This window comes from Elaeis guineensis, chromosome 5 (genome assembly GCF_000442705.2).
Source record: "Elaeis guineensis isolate ETL-2024a chromosome 5, EG11, whole genome shotgun sequence".
Taxonomy (NCBI): domain Eukaryota; kingdom Viridiplantae; phylum Streptophyta; class Magnoliopsida; order Arecales; family Arecaceae; genus Elaeis; species Elaeis guineensis.
The window spans coordinates 104,153,126-104,175,582 of NC_025997.2; the positions used below are offsets into that span (position 1 = coordinate 104,153,126).

The 22,457-nt window shown below is 37.3% G+C and overlaps 1 pseudogene; it reads left to right on the top strand.

The window, feature by feature from the left end:
• The first annotated feature begins 20,755 nt into the window (after window positions 1-20,755).
• LOC140858013 (uncharacterized) lies at window positions 20,756-21,961 on the top strand (annotated as a pseudogene).
• The last annotated feature ends 496 nt before the right edge of the window (window positions 21,962-22,457 follow it).

The window sequence follows — 22,457 nt, forward strand, 5'->3', positions numbered from 1 at the left end:
CACTCGGCACAGTATCTAATACCCATCTTCGACTTGTGGTTGTCGAACTCCTTTATCGCCAGGGCTTTAGTGAAGGGGTCGGCTAGGTTCTCCTTTCCGTCGATCTTCTGAAGGCCGACGTCACCTCGATCCATGATCTCTCAGACCAGGTGGAAGCGGTGCAAGATGTGCTTCGTCCGCTGATGTGCTTTGGGTTCCTTCACCTGAGCTATGGCACCAGTGCTGTCGCAGTAGAGCAGGACTGGACCATCGAGGGAGGGTGCTACTCCGAGCTCAGTGATGGATTTTCTCAGCCACACAGCTTCATTCGCGGTATCTGATGCTGCGATATACTCCACTTCACAAACAGAGTCTGCCACAGTATGCTGCTTGGAACTCTTCCAGCAGATGGCTCCACCATTCAGAGTAAAGATATAACCTGACACACTCCAGCTGTCATCATGGTCAGATTGGAAGCTGGAGTCTGTGAACCCCACAAGTTTCAGATCTGACTCGCCATAAACCAACCATTGGTCCTTAGTATTTCTCAAATACTTAAGGATGGCTTTAACCACTTTTCAGTGGTTTTCTCCAGGATCAGATTAATATCTACTCACTACTCCTAGTGAGTATGTCACATCTGGTCTTGTACATGTCATGGCGTACATGATAGATCCCACGGCTGAAGCATATGGGACTCTACTCATACGTTCTCTCTCTTCAGGAGTTGTCGGACAATCCTTCTTAGAGAGAGAAATTTCTTGGCCTATCGATAGATAGCCCTTCTTGAAATTCTTCATGCTGAACCTCTTCAGCATAGTGTCTATGTACATGGATTGGGATAACCCAAGCATCCTTTTAGATCTATCCCTATAGATCTTCATCCCTAGGATGTAGGATGCTTCACCCAAGTCCTTCATGGAGAACTGTGATGACAACCAAACTTTTATTTTCTGTAGTGCGGGGATGTCATTCCTGATTAAGAGAATGTCATCCACGTACAAGACAAGGAATACCATAACTGGACCATTTACTCATTTATAGATGCAGGGCTCTTCTCCATTCTTAATGAAGCCATACGTTTTGATCACCTTATTAAAATGCATGTTCCAACTCCGAGAGGCTTGCTTCAATCCATAAATGGATCTCTGAAGCTTGCACACCTTGGACTCATCTGTGGATGTAAACCCCTCAGGTTGTATCATATACACCTCTTCGGTCAGCTCTCCATTTAGGAAAGCTGTCTTTACATCCATCTGCCAGATCTCATAATCCAGATGGGCAGCTATTGCAAGCATTATCCGAATGGATTTGAGCATTGCCACAGGGGAAAACGTCTCGTCATAGTCAATACCATAACGTTGACGATACCCCTTGGCAACCAGATGGGCTTTATAGGTCTCCACCTTTCTGTCTGCGCCCCTCTTTCTTTTGAAGACCCATTTACACCCAATGGGTTTAACCCTTTCAGGTGGGTCAACCAATGTCCATACATCGTTGACCTTCATGGACTCCATTTCGGATTTCATGACTTCAAGCCATTTCTCGGAATTAGATCTCTGCATTGCATCCATATAGGTGATCGGATCCTCATTATTCTCATCAAGTTCGATGGGATCACCATCCCGGATCAAGAAATCGTAGTATCTATCCGGCTGACGTGGTACTCTACCGAATCGCCTTAATGGTGCAGGTATATTGGGCTCCGGATCTGATCTAATCATATTTGACTCAGGTTCAGCTATTGGTGTCGGTCCTTCTACCTGTTGAACTTCATCAAGTTCAACCTTAGAGGCAACAGTTCCTTCACCAAGGAACTCCTTTTCTAAAAAGATTGCCTTAAGGCTGACGAACACCTTTTGTTCATCAGCATGGTAGAAAAAATATCCTTTTGTCTCTTTGGGGTACCCTATGAATGAGCATTTGTTAGACCTAGGTCCAAGTTTGTCTGTGACTAATCGTTTGACATAAGCCGGGCACCACCAGACCCTAAGGTGTGAAAGTGCTGGCTTACGTTTCATCCATATCTCATATGGAGTCTTAATTACAGACTTACTTGGAACCCTATTTAACAGATAACAGGCCGATTCGAGTGCATATCCCCAGAAGGATATCGGCAAGCTAGCAAAACCCATCATAGATCGGATCATGTCTAACAGAGTCCGATTCCTCCTATCAAATACACCATTATGCTGTGGTGTTCCTGGAGGAGTCCATTGGGAGAGAATCTCATTCTCTCTTAGATATGTGAGAAACTCACTAGAAAGGTATTCTCCTCCTCGATCAGATCGAAGAGTTTTAATACTCTTCCCAGTTTGTTTTTCTACTTCGCTTCGGAATCGTTTAAACATTTCAAATGAATCCGACTTATATTTCATCAGATAAACATATCCATATCGGGATAGGTCATCCGTGAAAGTTATGAAGTAGAAATATCCACCTCTAGCACTGGTGCTCATGGGCCCGCATACATCAGTATGTACTAGGCCCAAGAGCTTAGTAGCTCTCTCACCTTTTTCAGTAAAAGGTGACTTGGTCATTTTACCAGGAAGACAGGACTCACAGGTTGGAAGTGATTCACAATCACTGACTTCGAGGATTCCCTCTTGAGTCAACCTATTTATTCTGTTCTTGTTTATATGACCTAGCCTATAGTGTCATAAGTAGATATCTAACACACTATCTAATCTAGGGTGCTTGCTAGTAGAATAGACTCTTATCAGGCTTGATCTTTTTGGTCTGGCTCTGCACAGATGTTCCAGCCTGAACTTGCACCTTCTTGACTTTCTTCTTCTTGTTCTTCTTCCCTTTCTTAAAGGGTCGAGAACCAGAAGATGAACCTCCCACTGAGTTCACCGACTCCTTGTAAAGTTGGTGATCCTTCTCAAAGTTCTGAAGCAACCCCAGTAACCCGTGATAGTTCTCTTCAGGCTTTGTCATTCTATAATGAGTGAGGAATGGGAGATAAGACTTGGGCAGCGAGTTCAGTATTGCATCTTTCTCAAGCTGCTCATGCAAGGAAAAGCTGAGCTTGCTCAATCGTTCCATCAGCTCGATCATGTACAATACATGATCAGTGACAGAGGCACCATCTTGTATTTTGGCGTTGAAGATAGCACAACTAGTCTTGTGCCTCTCTACGTCATCGGGTGTGCCAAAGGCATCTTCCAACACTTGAAGCATGTCCTTTGGCTGAGCCATCTCGAATCTGCGACTGAACTCGTCGCTCATAGCAGCCAGCATGATACAGCGCACCGTGGTCCGATCACTGAGCCACTTCTGGTAAGTATCTCTGACTGTTCCACGTGCATTGACAGCTGGCTCCTCAGGTGCAGGATCCATTATCACATATAGGATCCGTTCATGCTCCAGGACTATCTTCAACTTTCGGTACCAGCTACCGAAATTGGGTCCCACCAACTTATCATTGTCCAACAATGATCGGAGCGATAGGGAAGTGGCCATATTTGCACAAAAGAGAACCATAACCTAATTAGTAATTGATTCATTAAACCTAAAGATTTAGACTTTAATCAAAAGGTTTCTCCCACTATTTTATTCGAATTGGTAGCCTCTACCTCCAACTCGAGGAATTACCCTAATTCCTTAGCGGGTACTAGAATCCACTTAGACTGCACACAAGCCCAACTTTGGTTGGTCAACCCATGTATATCTAAGGGTAGGTTCATAACCAATTGTTTCTCTAAATAATTTCTAGTAATTTTAATTTTGCCCCAGAAACCTAATCAGTAGGCTTTGGCCTCCACTGTAAGGATCCGGTTAGGTCCAACCATTAATATGATCATACTTGGTGTATCTAACCAACGAATGATTAAGCCCAACTTTGGTTGGCTCACCTAACCACCATTAGAGAGACACTTCCAAGTTATCATATGATTAGTGATAATTCCATTAGTCAACAAGCACCAGGCCTTTGGGTCTGCAATAATTATTGAGTTAATGGACTCATTATCAAACACCTTAATGGGAGGCTATGACTCAGTTATCTCCATAACTTTATCATTTTAAGGATCTAATAATTTTAGAAGATTTAAATAATATAGAGGATGAAGTCAGATGAACCAGCTTATCATGATCCTCCCACTGGCTTCACCAAGTCAGCTTAAGGGAGACCAGGGCTGGTCTAGGAGCACCTAAATCAGTCACACTGATTTATCTAGCTGACATGGGTCAGCTCGAATAGTCAAGTGATCCGATCAAAACATAATTTCACCAAGAGGCCAGGTAAGTTCGATCAGTGGGAGGGTCTGCCAAAGCTTGCCTTAGACACCATCAGAAATGGCCAGGTAAGCGGGCTCCCAATTAAAAACCACCGATCTGGTTTACCTTAGATACCAACTGGTTTAATTAGTTTCGATTAGATCAACCTAACAGTTCGTGCTGGACCACTTAGCCAAAAATCAAGTCCATTTGATTCTCGTTAAAGACATGGACTTGACCAACTACAACTATTGTAATTGATCTAGAGAATCCTTGACCTAATCTAAGACAACAATTGATTAGATTTAGTCAATTCTCTAATTAAGTCCATCTTCAATCTAACCATAGGTCTAACCCAATTAATGGACCTAATTCTCGCTAACCCATTAACCCAATGTGTTATGGTTTGTGTCTTAGGTTCTTCAATTCACAATCCTAGAACCTATTCAAACAACTTCTTAATTCTTAATTAAGTTTTGGGTTGAGGGTTGGGTTTGGCTTTTCAAAAAATAATTTTCATATTTGTAAAATAATTTTATAATATGATTCTACCAACCATATTGCATGTTTGATTCATAATCAAGATGCAAGTGAAATAAACATGAAACTACTTTAGATCTAATCTAAACAGGTTCATGTAATTGAAACAATTTCAACTTTAAACAATTTCTTTGCACAAAAATTTTTAACAAAGAGATTTTATTTCAGATTTAAATATCTTTTAAATCTAATAAATTATAAATTTAATCTAGATTATATCTAACAAATTTATGATTAAAGATAGATCTACACAAACTAGGACAACCTTTGCACTGTAAGGGGTAAACCTTACAGCAAGACAACCTTGCAGTTTGTGATTGATCTAAAATTTTAATTTTAGATTTAATAATCAGATTATAAATTAGATCTAATCTAAAAAATAATCTAAGCATGTATAAATAATCATGTAATAAAGAACCTAGGCTCTGATACCAATTGTAGGAACCATATCTAGGGTTTCAGGGTTAGATCTTGAAACTTTTTCAAGATCATACAGCGGAAGACTAAAATAAATCAAAATTTATTTTTTAAAATTAGAAAATTCTTAGATCTAAGATCTTATTACATGATTATTACATAGCATTAAATTAAAAATTAAAATATATAAATATAGTATGAACTACATGTTGATCATATCAACATGTTTCTATACTACATCTAATGTATTTATTAAACAATAGATCAGATCTATTACCTTGCAAGTTAGATGTTCTAACCTTGTTGATCTGGGCTTGAGGATGATGATGCAAGCTGCACATGCGTCCGACCTCTAGGAGTCATCCACACGAGCCCACGAATCTCGATCAGAAGTCCTGCTTCAGGAAATCGGCACAGTATGCTAGTACTGCGCTGATCCTTCTTTGATGGTTGATCAGGTGCCTCCTTCTTCTTGATTTGGACTCTTCCAAAGATGAAAAGTAGAAGGAGGAGTTTCAGATCTGAGACACTCTCAGGAAACTCAATATGGAGGGAGGAAAGATATGAAAACAAAAACCCTAGAAGAAGACCCTCTTCTTCTTCACGTTTTTCTCTCTAGACACCCAAACTTGCATCTTTTATATCTCCACGACCCAAAGGTATTTCTCTCTGATTTTTGGATGGAACAAAGGTCTCTTAAATCTCTGACTTTACCTAAAATTTGACAAAGAAACTCATCTTATATAGAGAGATATGATAGAGTCCTTGTCTAGGTCAAACACCTAGTCAAGGCTTATCCAAACATGGCAAGTTAAGGGATGCCCAACTCTTGAGCACCTCCTTCATATTTTTGTACATGGATCACTAGAAAAGGGTGCATAATGTATACCCTAAAAGCCACAAAAATTTCAAAAAAAATTTGGATAAATTTGGTGCAAAATTGAAAGAGTTTTGGATTTCTAAAACTCTATCTCATAGAATTCGAAATCCAAACTTATTCCTTTTAGATTTGATCCAAACCACCATCCATGTAAGAAAGAAGAGAGGAGACCTTTTGTGAACGTGGGAGAGATCTGGGAGAGGGCTTTTGTCGCACAAAATAAGTGGAGATTGGCGTTGAATAAGAGAGAGGGCGTGGAGAAGGCTTATGTGGCGCAAGGTGGAATCCTAGTCTTACTAGGATTCTGTCTTATGACTTATTTTAATTTGGTTTCTCAAATCAAATCAAATCAAAATTAGATCAATCCAATTAAAATAGGTCTTAACCCAATTAAGAATCTAATTTAATCAGATTAAATTAGATTTAAATCTGATTTAATTTTCTAATCAAATTAGAAATTAGATTGACCCAAGTCCTAGTTGAACTAGGACTAGTTTTTTCTTTGCACTTGGCTTATCCAATAAACCAATTGAACTTGATCCAATCAAGCCCAAACCAAATCTAATTAAATCATATTTAATTAGACTTAATTTCAGCCCATTGGCTTAATCAAATTAAGCCAATCAGCAATCGAATTGCTAATAGATCCTCCTGCAACACTTGCACTGGGTTAAATGTCAATCGTATTGATCATTTAACCCTAGAATGATTCTTAATCGTTGATCAACCATCTGATCAGATCATGAACTCTAATGTGTGTGACCTCATAGGTCCGAACCTAAGCTGGTAGTATAGGAATAAATTTCTATACCAATCGAAGTGACCATCTAGCAATGGTACCCGACGATCGAATAGGTCGAATGTGTAGAACAACATCCTTAGAACCCATGCGGATATAGTTTTCATATAATTCATCCCCTTGACCAAAATGATCATAGAACACTCCAGAGTTTAACTGTCAACTCTGATCAGGTTGTCCACATTGTATTTCAAAATATTAAATCTATCTGATGGATTATCCTGACCAAGATTTTGCTAAATTGAAATACAGCGACTCATTCTTCTCCAACTCTTGGAGTGGTCAATCCCATCTCGATCATACTCTGACTTCGTAAGTACTTGACTGTGCCCAGAAGCCTTCCATCCCTGAATTAGAAATTCAGTTAGTCCAGTACCAAAGCACAGTGAGTTGCTTGCAAGTCACTGAGGCGATCTCAGGTCTAAGGGACACTTATACCTATATCCCATCAGAGATATTCTCGACAGTAGAATACTCTGGAGTTGGTCACGTTCAATGATGATGTACCCTTACATCTCACCTGTATGCCATACCAGTGTCTCCACACTCCTTGGTTAAGAGGACAACCAACCCATATGGCCTACAATGACCTATACTCGATAGAAGCTGTTGTCCTTATTAACAGCCTATCATTTGGTCGTGAACAGTTTTAAGGACTAATCGATAAATCCTCTCTTTATCGAATCTAAATAGTCCTAAGGACTTCATCATAACAACGGAGTTCATTAGAAGATGAAAGATTATGATGAAAATGCCAAATATATTTTATTTATTAACAAATCAATTACAATACTTGGTTGCTCAACCGTCAACAGCTTGACGATTGGCTTTTGGGACATATTTTCCAACAAAATAATGGGTACAAGGGCTCCAAGAGTTGGCACCTAAAAGGATTCCTAATTGAATAACTTAAGTTATTAGGAAACCTAATACAAGTAAGACTTGTATTATGAGATTGAATAAAACTCAATCTTTTTGCCTATTTAAAGAGATCTTCCCTTAAATCCCTAGGCAATCAAAACCAGCACCCCATGCCTCTCTTAGAACCCCCCACGCCCTTTCTTCTCCTCCCCTTCTCCTCTCCTTGGGACGTCCCACACGTCCTCTCTTGTTAGGCATCCCACTTCTCCTCCACGCCCAAGCTTTAGGGTGTCCCCTCCTTTGCTAGTTCTTGGTTGTTGCTCCTTGGATTGATTTTGATGATTTCAAAATATTTGAAGGGGTACTAATGATTTTCATTTGAAAAAGACTTATTGCTTTTCAGGGATAAAATCATAATTTTATCAAACCCTGATTTGAAAGCATCAAGTGATAGAACAAAAGATTTGTGATCCATTGGTGAAAATTTTATTGCTTTTGGACTTGTATTTTGAAAGATATGCATGTTTGAAAAATATGAGTCGATCCATGAGTCGACTCATGGCACATGAGCTGATTGGCATGCACACTTTTTGGCCGACACAGGCTTGGCACACCCTGTGAGTCGACCCATGAGTCGACCCCCAAGGCATGAGTCAACCCATAAGTCGACCTCTGCTGTTTTTAGGCCAAAAATTACAGAACCTTGTTTTCTAATTATTTTTTGCTGTTTTTCCACAGAGGTCGACCCATGAGTCGACCCATGAGCATGAGTCGACCCATGAGTCGACTCCTGTGATGGGATTGTTCCGCAATGACTAGTTTTTAACCCATTTTAAGTGCTTTTAATGCTCATTTAATGTGATCTAACGGCTCTATTTCAGTCCAGATTGTTCTCCACCATTTCTTAAAGCTATAAAAGGGACAAAAAGGTGGGAATCATTAAGTAGAATCAAGAAGAGAGATTTTGAAAAGAAGATTTCAAGCAAACTTTTCAGCCCTAAGCAAGAGCTCACTCAAAGCATTTAAGAAGCCTTTAATCCAAGCTCACCAACTCCTCAAGTGCACATTCAAGTCTCCAACCATCTTGAGGAAATCGAAAAGAGTCTTCTTCTCTTTGAGTAAAGTGTATTTAAAGCCTCATTTGCTCATTAAAGGAGCTTCCTTTGTACTTATTTGTGCTATTCATTGTTATACTTTGTTTGAGTTATTGTTTTTGTTTTGGAAAGGTTTCAAAACAAGAGAAGGTTGATCCGAATCTTGAATCGGAGTGTATTGGTTTGGTTTGTACCCGAAAAATAAGTGGAGTAGCTTGAGATAGCTAGAGTCAGAGTTTTCGACGTTTGTATTCAGGTTGAATACAAGTTAGTGGATTTAAATTCTCAAGTAGGAGCTTGGAGAGTGGATGTAGGTGCAAGGTTGGCACCGAACCACTATAAATTCTTTTATTTGTGTTGTACCTAATTGCTCTACTTTAGAACTTCCTTATTCATTTGCATTCTTGCATTTAATCTTTAACCTTGAATCAACTATACTCTTCTTATTTATTTAGCTATTGTTAAACATTTTTCATAAGACATAAGTTAAGCTTAAATTTTTTATAAACCCAATTCACCCCTCCTCTTGGGTTGCATAGCTGGGCAACAAGTAGTATCAAAGTCTGGTGCTCTAGCCCTACCTTGATCTAACCAATCAAAGAGCTAAAGATCTATGGCAACTCAAGTCGGCACTTCTCTAGCCGAGGGGCAGTCCACTAACTGATCTCCACTTTTCAATGGGTCCAATTACACCTATTGAAAAGCTCGGATGAAAATCTTCATTCAAGCACTCGACTATGATATGTGAAGTATCATAGTGAACGGCCCTCACACACCCACTAAAATTATTGATGGTATGGAATCAGCCAAACCCGAAAAAGAGTGGGATGAGGTTGATAAGAAAATAGCCCAATTAAATGCTAAAGCCATGAATGTTCTATATTGTGCTCTTGATGCTAACGAATTTAATCGTATTTCAACTTGCTTGTCTGCTAAAAAAATATGGAATAGGTTAGAAGTAACCCATGAAGGAACCAATCAAGTAAAGGAGTCCAAAATTAACATGCTCGTGCATAAATATGAATTGTTTAAAATGGAGCATGATGAGTCTATAATTGAAATATTTACTCACTTTACTGATATTATAAATAATTTAAAGAGTCTTGGTAAGTCCTATTCTAACAGTGAACTTGTAAGAAAGATTCTCAGGTCCTTACCAAGAGCTTGGGAAGTCAAAGTGACCGCCATCCAAGAAGCCAAGGATTTGAACATTCTATCCTTGGAAGAGCTTCTTGGATCATTAATGACACATGAGCTGAACATGAAACAACACCAAGAGGAAGAAGTCAAAAAGAAGAGAACAATCGTCTTCAAATCCACAGCTCCACCAGATGAAGAAACTGATGACACCGAAAGTGAAGAGCAGGATGAAGAGATGGCACTCATTACCCAAAGGTTTAAGAAGTTTTTGAAAAAAAGAAAACAAGGAAAGGAAGAGGCTATTCACAAAAGGGGAACAGAGCAAGGGAAAGGATAAAGACCAACCCCTTATCTGCTATGAATGCAAGAAATCGGGACACTTCAAGTTTGAATGCCCACAACTGAAGAAGGGTCTCAAGAAGTACAAGAAGAAGGCCATGATGGCCACTTGGAGTGGGAGTGATGACTCAAGCTCCGAAGAGAAAGACTCGACTGAACAAGCCAACCTGTGCCTTATGGCATATGAAAATGAGATAATTTTCGAAACTCCTAGTGACTTTACATTTGAAGAACTGCATGAAGCTTTTTATGATTTAGTTGATGAACTAAAAAAATTAGGGATAAAGAACAAAGATCTAAAATCGAAAAATCAATCTTTACTGAAACAAAATGAAAGCATTTCAATTGAAAAATCTATCCTGCTTCAAGAAAATCAAAGTTTAAAGAATGAAATTGCTAAGCTAAAACCATTAGTTGAAAAATTCATCTTGAGTTCTAATAAACTTAATATGATTCTTGAAAATCAAAAGGCCGTGTATGATAAGGCTGGACTTGGCTATAACCCCTTGAAGAAACAAAAGTATTTGAAAAATATCTATGTAAACTTTTTAAGTAATAAGTCTTCTAATATTACTTGCTTCAAATGTGGTAGAGTAGGACATAAGTCATACACTTGCTTCTCGAACAAATCTGCAAACTCAAATGTAAAGAAAATATGAGTTCCAAAAGGAACCATTATAACTAACCAAAAAGGATCCAAGAAAGCTTAGGTACCTAAAACAAAAACTTGACTTTTGCCTGCAGGTGTGTCTAGCATCCCAAGGAGGAAACAGGAAATGGTATCTTGATAGCGGATGCTCGAGACACATGACTGGTGATGAATCCCAATTCATCACTCTTGATGCTAAGAATGGAGGGATGGTCACCTTTGGAGACAATGGTAAAGGAAAGATCATCGGTATAGGTAACATTGGTATCACTCCCTCCAAATACATTGAAAATATTTTGTTAGTAGATGGTTTAAAGCATAATTTACTAAGCATTAGTCAATTTTGTGATAAAAGATATAAAGTTATTTTTGAATCTTCTGTTTGCATTGTAACTAGTCCTATTAATGATGGCATTAAATTTGTTGGACATAGACATGGTAATGTTTATATGGTAGATTTGAATGATCTATCCAAGATAAACATGCAATGCCTAGTATCTTTGAATGCCAAGATTAATGAGACTAGTTGGCTTTGGCATCGTAGGCTTGCTCATATTAGCATGCATTCACTTTCAAAATTAATTAAGAAGGAATTGGTTCTTGGTTTGCCAAAATTGAATTTTGAAAAGGATAGAATTTGTGATGCATGCCAACTAGGTAAACAAACAAGAGTTTCATTTAAGTCTAAAAATATTGTTTCAACCTCTAGACCTTTAGAGCTATTGCACATGGACTTGTTTGGACCAACTAGAACTACTAGTCTAGGAGGAAAACGATATGGTTTTGTAATAATTGATGATTTCTCTCGTTTTACATGGGTTTTCTTTTTAGCACACAAAGATGAAACTTTTCAAGTTTTCACTAGATTTTACCGAAAAGTCACTAATGAGAAAGGATTTTCAATTCAAAATATTCGAAGTGATCATGGAACCGAATTTGAAAATCAAGACTTTAAAAAATTTTATGATGAAAAAGAGATAGGTCACAATTTTTCAGCACCTAGGACACCCCAACAAAATGGGGTAGTAGAAAGAAAAAATAGAACCTTAAAAAAAATGGCCCGTACCATGCTATGTGAAAGCAACCTTCCAAGATATTTTTGGGCGAAAGTAATTAACACAGCATGTTACATCTTAAATCGTGCTTTGATTAGATAAATTTTAAAGAAAATCCCCTATGAGCTTTGGAAAGGAAGAAAACCTAATATTGTATATTTTCATATTTTTGATTGTCGATATTTTGTATTAAATAATGGTAAAGAAAGACTTGAAAAATTTGATGTAAAATCAGATGAAGCAATTTTTCTTGGTTACTCCACTAGTAAAGCTTTTAGGGTTTTTAACAAAAGAACCTTAGTAGTAGAGGAGTCAATACATATTGTCTTTGATGAATCTAACGATCTTCCTTCAAGGAAGAATGAAGGTGTTGATGATGCAGATCCTCTTATAGAAGGAATGAAGGAGATCACTCTGAAAGATTCAACAATTCTAGATAATGAGGAACATGAAGACAAACAGGATGAGGGAGGTGAAGAACATCAAGAACAACCTCAAGGTACAAATGATCTACCCAAAGAATAGAGGTATGTTCACAATGACCCTAAGGAGCTAATTATTGGTGATCCTATGCATGGGGTAAGAACTCGTTCTTCACTTAAAGATGTATTCAATCATTGTGCTTTTGTCTCTCATCTTGAACCTAAAACCATTGAAGAAGCTGAAAATGATTATAATTGGATTAATGCAATGCAAGAGGAACTTAATCAATTTGAAAGAAATAATGTATGGACTTTAGTATCAAGACCTAAAAATTATTCAATAATTGGCACAAAATGGGTTTTTAGGAATAAATTAGATGAACATGGAAATGTAATAAGAAATAAAGCAAGATTGGTTGCTAAAGGTTATAATCAAGAAGAAGGAATTGATTTTGATGAGACCTTTGCACCTGTTGCTAGATTAGAGGCCATTAGACTTCTACTTGCATATGCTTGCTTTATAAAATTTAAATTATTTCAGATGGATGTCAAAAGTGCATTTTTGAATGGATATATTGCTGAAGAAGTCTATGTAGAACAACCCCCTGGTTTTGAAAATCATGCTTTTCCTAATCATATTTTTAAATTAAATAAAGCTCTATATGGTTTGAAACAAGCACCCAGGGCTTGGTATGATAGGCTCAGTAAATTTTTACTTAATAATGGTTTTTCAAGAGGTAATGTGGACACAATCTTTTTCATTAAAAGAAATAAAGATGATATATTAATTATACAAATATATGTAGATGACATTATCTTTGGGTCTACTAATGAATCTCTTTGTCAAGATTTTGCAAAGCTCATGCAGGGGGAGTTCGAGATGAGCATGATGGGAGAACTTACATTCTTCCTCAGACTTCAAATCAAACAAATAAAAGAAGAAATCTCCATCACCCAAAGCAAGTACACAAGGAAATTACTCAAAAGATTTGGAATGAAGAACTCCAAAGCAATTGGCACACCCATGAGCTCTTCATGTAAGCTTGACAAGGATGAAGAAGGTAAAAGTATAGACTTAAAATATTATAGAGGTATGATTGGCTCTCTACTATATTTAACTGCAAGTAGACCTGATATCATGTTTAGTGTTTGTCTTTATACTCGATTTCAATCTAATCCTAAAGAATCTCACTTGAATGCTGTTAAAAAAATTTTTAGATATTTAAATGGTACTCAAACTCTAGGATTATGGTACTCTAAGGACTCATTAATTGATTTAATAGGATATTCAGATGCTGATTTTGCTGGATGTAGATTAGACAGAAAAAGCACTAGTAGAACTTTCCAATTTCTTGGAGTTAACCTAATCTCCTGGTTTAGCAAGAAATAAAATTCGGTAGCACTGTCTACGGCCGAGGCCGAATACATTGCAGCCGAAAGTTGTTGTGCTCAAATCTTGTGGATTAAGCAACAACTCGAAGATTTTGGTATTAAACTTAATGAAATACCCATAAGATGTGATAACACCAGTGCCATAAATCTTACTAAAAATTCAATTCAGCATTCTAGGTCTAAACATATTGAAATCAGATATCATTTTATAAGAGAATATATTCAAAATAAAGATATAATTCTTGACTATGTTTGTACTGAAAAATAATTAGCCGACATCTTTACAAAGGCCCTAAGTGAAGATAGATTCTGTGAAATTAGAAGAGAACTAGGAATTCTTGATCTATCTGCTTAAATATCTCTCTGATTCCAAGGAATCAATGTCAAAAATTCTTTGAACTCAATTCCCATCATTTCTCTTAGACCTAAAAGCTCAAAATTATCATTCTCATAACTATTCATAGAGCAAATATCCTTCTCCCAGAGTTTAGAATTTTTTTTAGAATTTGTTCATCATTTTCTTGAAATTTTGTGAATCATGAGTCGACCCCCTAGGGTCGACCCAATGGCATACTTGCAATTTTCGACCAAAATCCCATGGGTTGCTCTCTTTTTGATTGAAACCTCATTCATGAGCCGACCCACTCCATCTTCGTCTTCCTCCCTTCAAAACCCAAAGTCCTCTTCTTCTTCCTCTCCAAATCCAAGGTCTACCCCCAAGATCTTTCTCCCATCACCCCTCCACCTCAAATTGCCCCTTGGGAACCGAGCTATTCCCATTTTTCTCCCTTGATTGGAGCGGTTGGAGCGTGCCCTAGCTCCTACCCTTCTCCTCCAAATCGGAGTTTCTCTTCTCCAAAAATCCCTATCCATCCCCTAATAACCCTCTATCTCCTCACACATTTGATCTCCCAAGTCTCCTTGCTTGCTCTGGTGGTGAAAATGGCTCCAAAAATGAAGCTCCCACAAAGAAGGAAGTCGGTCCGTGAGTTGGAAGAGGGCGTGCGCAGGAAAAGACAAGCTTCTCAGACCTCTTCTGCTTCCATTCCTGCTTCAACATCTGCTCCAGGTTCTTCTCAGTTTTCATTAAGCCCCAGTAAAATTTTCTTATCTGTTAGAAAGGTAGAACCTGAAAAAAATGTAGACTTCAGATTTTTTGAAAAAGAGGGATTCTCCATTGGTTCAAAAATCAAAAATCAAGGTTGGGGATTTTACTGTTTACTTAAAGAAGTTACCTATGTGGATTTGGTTAGAGAATTTTATCTGAACTTGTGCTATGGCAATGGAACAGTAACATCCTCTGTTAAGGGTATTGATATCTGTTTAGATCCTGTAATTTTGGGAGAGATTCTTCATTTGCCCTGTGAGGGATACTCAAACATGGAACTTCCAGTCAAGGAAGAAGGAATTAATGTGATTTTAGAAGGAACCTACTCGGGAAGCCTAAACAAACTAGAAGCCAAGATCCTGTCCATTGAGATGAGGATTCTACATCAATTGGTAACAAAGCTTTTCTTTCCTAGAAGTGGTAGACATGACCTCCTTTCAGGCCGAGACATCTGCATCATGTTTTATGTGATTACCCAAACCCCCTAAACCTCCCTACATTAATGATAGAAGCTATTAGGGAAACCCTGAATAGATCCAAGGCATATCTGCCTTTCGGTATGGCCCTCACATTGGTATTTAAGATGTTTGGAGTTAGTTTTAAGGGGGAGGCATCAGCTAGGCTCTCTCACTCTGACACCATCAACCAACATACTTTGCACCTCATGGGATTTACTAGGACTGATGGTGGTTGGATTAAGGGTGCAGAAGAATGAGTTGAGGACAGAGCTGAGGAAGAAGGTCCTTCATCACCTCTCCATGATTTCAGGGCAGCATCGCCAGACATTCAGTTTGTTTCAGATCCCGAGGCTGGCCCTTCAGAGTCTACTAGGAGGCACACTCCAGTCCAGCAGCCAGACAGCAGAGCACTTCTCTCAGAGATCAGATTGGCTGACGACCAGATAGAGATGATCTCTCAACGTGTGGCCTCCTTACTTTCTCGACAGTGGGGCACTTCAGCTTTTGCATAGGGATCCACATCACATGATGCATCTGATCAGACTTTGATCCCTCATATCTCCACTGTCTTTCAGATGATCTCAGATCAGTCAGTTCACATTCAGCAGCTTGAGGGTTACATATTGAGACTGACTAGGAGGGTACTTGACTTGCAGGGGCAAGTGTTAGCTCTGACACATCCACAGCCACAGGAGTGCACCACTGAGGTCTCAGACCTATCTATGGAGGCAACCAGACTTAGAGGAGTATTGGAGAGTGGATTTGATTTCCTGAGGAGAGAGATCAGAGGCTCTAGTGAGCATGCATCCACCCAGTTCACTGCACTGCTACAGTCTGTATTGAGAGCTCTGAACCTTCTGGACACCATCAGACTCTCTCTTGCAGTTCAGTCTGTTGCTTCTCAGCCTTCAGGATCATCTCGCCCGCCCACTCGTGCCAGCACCTCCACTCGTGGTAGAGGCAGACGGGGTAGAGGATGCATCCTTGGTCATGATCCTTCATCTCCTCACCCCATCTTCGATACATCTGACTCTGATCCATCCAGTCATGAGCTCTACTAGATCCTTGTTGTTGGTCTTATCTTTAGTCTCTTTCTAGGATCAATCTTTTGGGCCATGTAATGATGTTGACTAATTGACTTTTATATTTTGGTATATGTATTGGAACAACTATATGGTATCAGTCACTTTTTGATTATATATATATCTACTCTTTGACTTTTATTGTATAACCTTCAAATTGAGTTACTTTCAATTGTGTGCATGCTTAAAATACTTGACATCCAATGGTATATTTTTCTATGACTGCTGTATTCAGGGGGAGTAAAACAATACGCAATTAGTAAAATTAATGTTAGTAAAAGAAGCTAACGAAGTAACATTAGTAAAATTAATTCCATCAAAAGAAAGAAAAAGAGAAAATGTATTCAAAGAAAAAGGGGGAGTAAACAATTTTTGTTGATGCTGTCAAAAAGGGAGAGAAATTATAGAATCAAAAGCAAGTTGAGTAAATTGTTAAGCAAAAGCAAATGAGCAAACTTTAAAATTGATTTTTAGACATGCTCTAGTACCAAAATTAAATAATCAAATGAGCAAATTTTCAAGATGTTAAGCAATTGAAAAACAAGCAAATGAGCAAATGAGATATTTTCAAATGAGCAAAGATCAACATTCTTAGGTAAATTCTACTTTGCTCTGATAACAAAAAAAAAAAAATTTGCTCTGATACCAAAATCACATAATCAAATGAGCAAATTTTCAAATTATTAAGCAATAGGCAAATTGTTAGGCAAATGAGCAACACAAGCAAATGGGCACATGTATCACATGCCGAAAGAATCAATCTTCTTTTCAAGTAAATGCACTTATAAGTAATTTTCAGGTTGGTAGTAAATTTTCTATTTATCTTCAAACTACCTATAATGCATTTCATTCCTTTGAAATTCATGCTCATTGTTTCATATATATGCTTTTGCTCAAGTATTTTGTCATCATCAAAAAGGAGGAGATTGTTGCTCCTTGGATTGATTTTGATGATTACAAAGTATTTGAAGGGGTACTAATGATTTTCGTTTGAAAAAGATTTATTGCTTTTTAGGAGCAAAATCATAATTTTACCAAACCCTGATTTGAAAGCATCAAGTGATAGAACAAAAGATTTGTGATCAATTTGTGAAAATTTTATTGCTTTTGGACTTGTATTTTGAAAGATATGCATGTTTGAAAAACATGAGTCGACCCATGAGTCGACTCATGGCACATGAGCTGATTGGCATGCATACTTTTTGGCCGGCACAGGATTGGCACACCCTGTGAGTCGACCCATGAGTCGACCTCTGCTATTTTTAGGCCAAAAATTACAGAACCTTGTTTTTTGGTTGTTTTCTGTTATTTTTCCACAGAGGTCGACCCATGAGTCGACCCATGAGTATGAGTCGACCCATGAGTCGACCCCTGTGACGGGATTGTTCCGCAACGGCTAGTTTTTAACCCATTTTAAGTGCTTTTAATGCTCATTTAATGTGGTCTAACGGCTCTATTTCAGCTCAGATTGTTCTCCACCATTTCTTAAAGCTATAAAAGGGACAAAAAGGTGAGAATCATTAAGTAGAATCAAGAAGAGAGATTTTGAAAAGAGAATTTCAAGCAAACTTTTCAGTCCTAAGCAAGAGCTCACTCAAAGCATTCAAGAAGCCTTTAATCTAAGCTCACCAACTCCTCAAGTGCACATTCAAGTCTCCAACCATCTTGAGAAAATCGAAAAGAGTCTTCTTCTCTTTGAGTAAAGTATATTTAAAGCCTCATTTGCTCATTAAAGGAGCTTCCTTTGTACTTATTTGTGCTATTCATTGTTATATTTTGTTTGAGTTATTATTTTTGTTTTGGAAGGGTTCCAAAATAAGGGAAGGTTGATCTGAACCTTGAATCAGAGTGTATTGGGTTGGCTTGTACCCGAAAAATAAGTGGACTAGCTTGGGATAGCTAGAGTCGGAGTTTCCGACGTTTGTATTCAGGTTGAATACAAGTTAGTGGATTGGAATTCCCAAGTAGGAGCTTGGAGAGTGGATGTAGGTGCAAGGTTGGCACCGAACCACTATAAATCCTTTTGTTTGTGTTGTGCCCAATTGCTCTACTTTAGAACTTTCTTATTCATTTGCATTCTTGCATTTAATCTTTAACCTTGAATCAACTATACTCTTCTTATTTATTTAGCTATTGTTAAACATTTTTCATAAGATATAAGTTAAGCTTAAATTTTTTAGAAACCCAATTCACCCTCCCTCTTGGGTTGCATAGCTGGGCAACACTGGTGTTTGGTAGCAGCACAAAGCAAGGGAGAAAGGCAAAAGAAGAATAGAAGAACAAGATTAAGGAAAGAGATCAAGAGTTGATCGCGATATAGGCTTCGTTCAGATTCAGCAAGCTAAATTTTCTTAGAGAAAAAAATTTAACTTGAAGAGGACTATTCCAGACTGATCTCGAATGGATACCCGTAGAGATCAGATACTTGTGTGACTAGAAAAAAATCTTTTCTCTTCTAAATTCAGATTTGAAGAAAGAGATTGTGAAACAAGTATGCGACTTGATCACAATCTGAATTTCAGCATATGTCAATTTCAGCACATGAACTAGTTCCTTGTGGTTTTATATTTTTATGTATGCATGATTCAGATTAAAAATATTTTAATCTTGTATTCTATTATGGTGTTTAAAAAATAAAATTTTAAAATATACATACATGCTCCAAATCTCAAATTTTAATAGTGGTATCAGAGCCACAGGTTTCATATTGCTAAAATTGTCATACATATTTTGAAGAGAGTTTCAAAATCTGATTTTTTCTTGATACATGAGATGTATAGATGAATCTTTAAATTTAAAATTTAATTTTAGATTTGATTTTAGAGCATATAATTGATATATGAAAGCATACATAGATCTAAATTTTGATATGAAACATTTTCTAATTCAAGTTCACATGATATGTAGATGCATGTATAAATCTAAAATTTTATATATTGCTCCAAGAATTGATTTTGATGATCACAAATTATTTGAGAAGACTACTAATGAGTTTTTTATATTTGAAGATTATTTTTATGATGTTTCAAGTAGTCCAAGAGATTGGATTTGAAAAGTTTCATCAAATATGCCAAAAATTAAAGTTTCAGCAAGTTAGTGAAATTTTGAAGGCTTTTGAGAGTATCCAAACTGATTTGAATTCATTTAAGAGTGTTTGGATGAGTTCTGATAAGTTTTGAATCTTAAATATATGAAAAACTGGGTTAGAACATGATGGGATGACCCAGGTGGGTCATCCCCTTCTGTTAGGCAGCCGGCACGTAACGTTTTGGGTCATGGCATGCTGTAGGACGACCCACCTGGGACGCCCCATATAATTGAGACACCTTATGGGATGCCTCCTTGAGACCCTAAGACTAAAACAAAAAGCAAGACTTTCTGTCTGGCCAATTGAGATGCCCCATGGGATGCCCCAATGCCAGTGGGACATCCTATTTCTGTGAGCACGCGTAACAGCTAGTTTTCAGTCCATTTTTTATGCATTTAATATGTATTAAACTCACTCCAACAGCTCTAAACCAACTCTAAGATATTTTCAAGGGTAAATGGCAACTATAAATACTCTCTTGAAGTAAAAAATCACAAGATTTTTGTAAGCTCAAAGATTAAATCTGAGAAAAATTATTTTTAGCCTTAAGAAAGAGATTGAAGCATTTAAGCACTTCACCAACCACTCTCCAGCAGCAATCAAGTGTGGAACTCATTGAGAGTGTATAGCAAAAGCTTCCACCCCTTAAGTATTATATTTCTATTGCTTTTATTGTATGTATTTAAAGGGTTTGTGTGCAAAAATTTGTATACTCTATTTTTCTCCAATAATTTTTGGATGTTTGAGTTTTGGGAGGGTTCCAAAATTTATCTGGGTTGATCCGAACCCTAAATCTGAGTATTGAAGGTTGGTTTGTACCTGAAAAATAAGTGTTCTTGCTTGGAAGGCAAGGGTCAGAGGTGTCCGATGTGGTGTAATCCATTGTTATCCATTTAGTAGATTGAATTCTCAAGTAGGGACTTGGAGAGTGGATGTACGTGCAAGATTGGCACCAAACTACTATAAATTCTTATGTTTATTGTGCTTGCCTCTCTTTTCTTATTCTTTATGCTCATTACTTGCTTACTTCTTATTTGTGTTTGATTTTGTTTCTATTGCAAGTTGATATACTTCACTCTTCACCTTGGCATATTGCTTAAGTAGTTCAATCTTTAAAATTTCAAAAAGATCCAATTCACCCCCCTCTTGGGCTCTATATTTGGGCAACAAGTGGTATCAGAGCCCGATGCTCTAGTTCTTACTTGATTTAATCATTAAGAGCTAAAGATCCATGGCAGCTCAATTTGGCACATCCCTATCCAAGGGGCAATCCACAAACCGACCTCTACTTTTCAATGGGTCAAACTACACCTATTGAAAAGCTCGGATGAGAATTTTTATTCAAGCACTTGACTATGACATGTGGAGTGTCATAGTAAATAGACCACACACACCTATCAAATTGATTGATGGCATGTCTATCCCTAAGTCGGAAGGTGAATGGGATGATTTTGATAAAAAAATAGCTCAGCTCAATGTTAAAATCATGAATGTTTTATATTATGCTTTAGATTCTAATAAATTTAATCATATTTTCATATACATGTCTGCTAAAAAAATTTGAGATAGACTAGAAGTCACACATGAAGGCACAAACCAAGTAAAAAAATCTAAAATCAATATGCTTGTAAACAACTATGAACTGTTTAAAATGAAACCTGAAGAATCAATAACTCAAATATTCATTCAGTTCACTGACATCATAAATGGCTTAAAAAGTCTTGGCAAATGTTACTCTAACAATGATCTTGTGAGAAAAGTACTCAGATCATTACCAAGATCATGGGAAGCAAAAGTCACTCCAATCCAAGAGGCCAAGAACTTGAGTGTTCTACCATTGGAGGAACTGCTTGGATCCCTCATGACCCATGAACTGACCATGAAGCAGCACACTGAGAAGAAAACCAGAAGAAAGAGGATCATAGCCCTCAAGTCAATAGCTTAAGAAGAAGATGACTCAGAAAAATCAGACAACAGCGAAGAAGATGAAGACTTGGCCCTGATCACTAGAAAATTCAGACGGTTCATGAGAAGAAAAAGACAAGGAACCAAGAGAAGGCCACTAGCTAAGAGAGAGCCAAGTAAAGAAAAAGAAAAGGAGCAGCCTATAATTTGTTATGAGTGCAAAAAGTCTGGCCACTTCAGATCAGAATGTCCTCAGCTCAAGAAAGGCCAAAAGAAGTTCAAGAAGAAGAAGGCCATGATGGTTATATGGAGTGATGGTAATGACTCCACCACTGATAAACAAACTCAAGAAGAAGTCAACCTGTGCCTTATGGCACATGAAAATGAGGTATCATCTGAAACTCAATGTGAATTTACTTATGATGAATTATTAGAAGCTTTTCATAAACTCTTAAATGATCTAAAAGAATTAAAAATTAAAAATAAAAATCTAAAATCAAGAAATCATGAATTAAGTAAGAAAAAAAATTGATAAGAAAAATAAAGAATTAGATCTAAAAAATCAATCACTAATAAAAGAAAAAGATGAACTCTCTAGTCAAAATAAAATTCTTATAAAAGAAAATCAAAAACTAAAGGAAGAGATATCAAAGTTAAAACCTATAGTTGATAAATTTACTTTAAGTTCAAACAAACTTCAGATGATTATTGACAGTTAAAAGGCTGTATATGATAAAGCAGGACTTGGCTATAATACTTTAAGAAAATAAAAGTATTTTAAAAATATTTTTGTCAATGAATCTACAAAAAAATTGCCAAATATTACTTGTTTTAGATGTGGTATGGTGGGGCATAAAGCATATACATGTTCATCAAATAAATTTGATGGTAGAAAGGTTTAAAAAATATAAGTTCCAAAAGAAACCATTGTGACTAACTCCAAAGGACCCAAGTTAGCTTGGGTACCTAAGGTTAAAACTTGATTTCATGTGTGCAGGTGTGTTTTGCATCCCAAGCAATGAAACAAA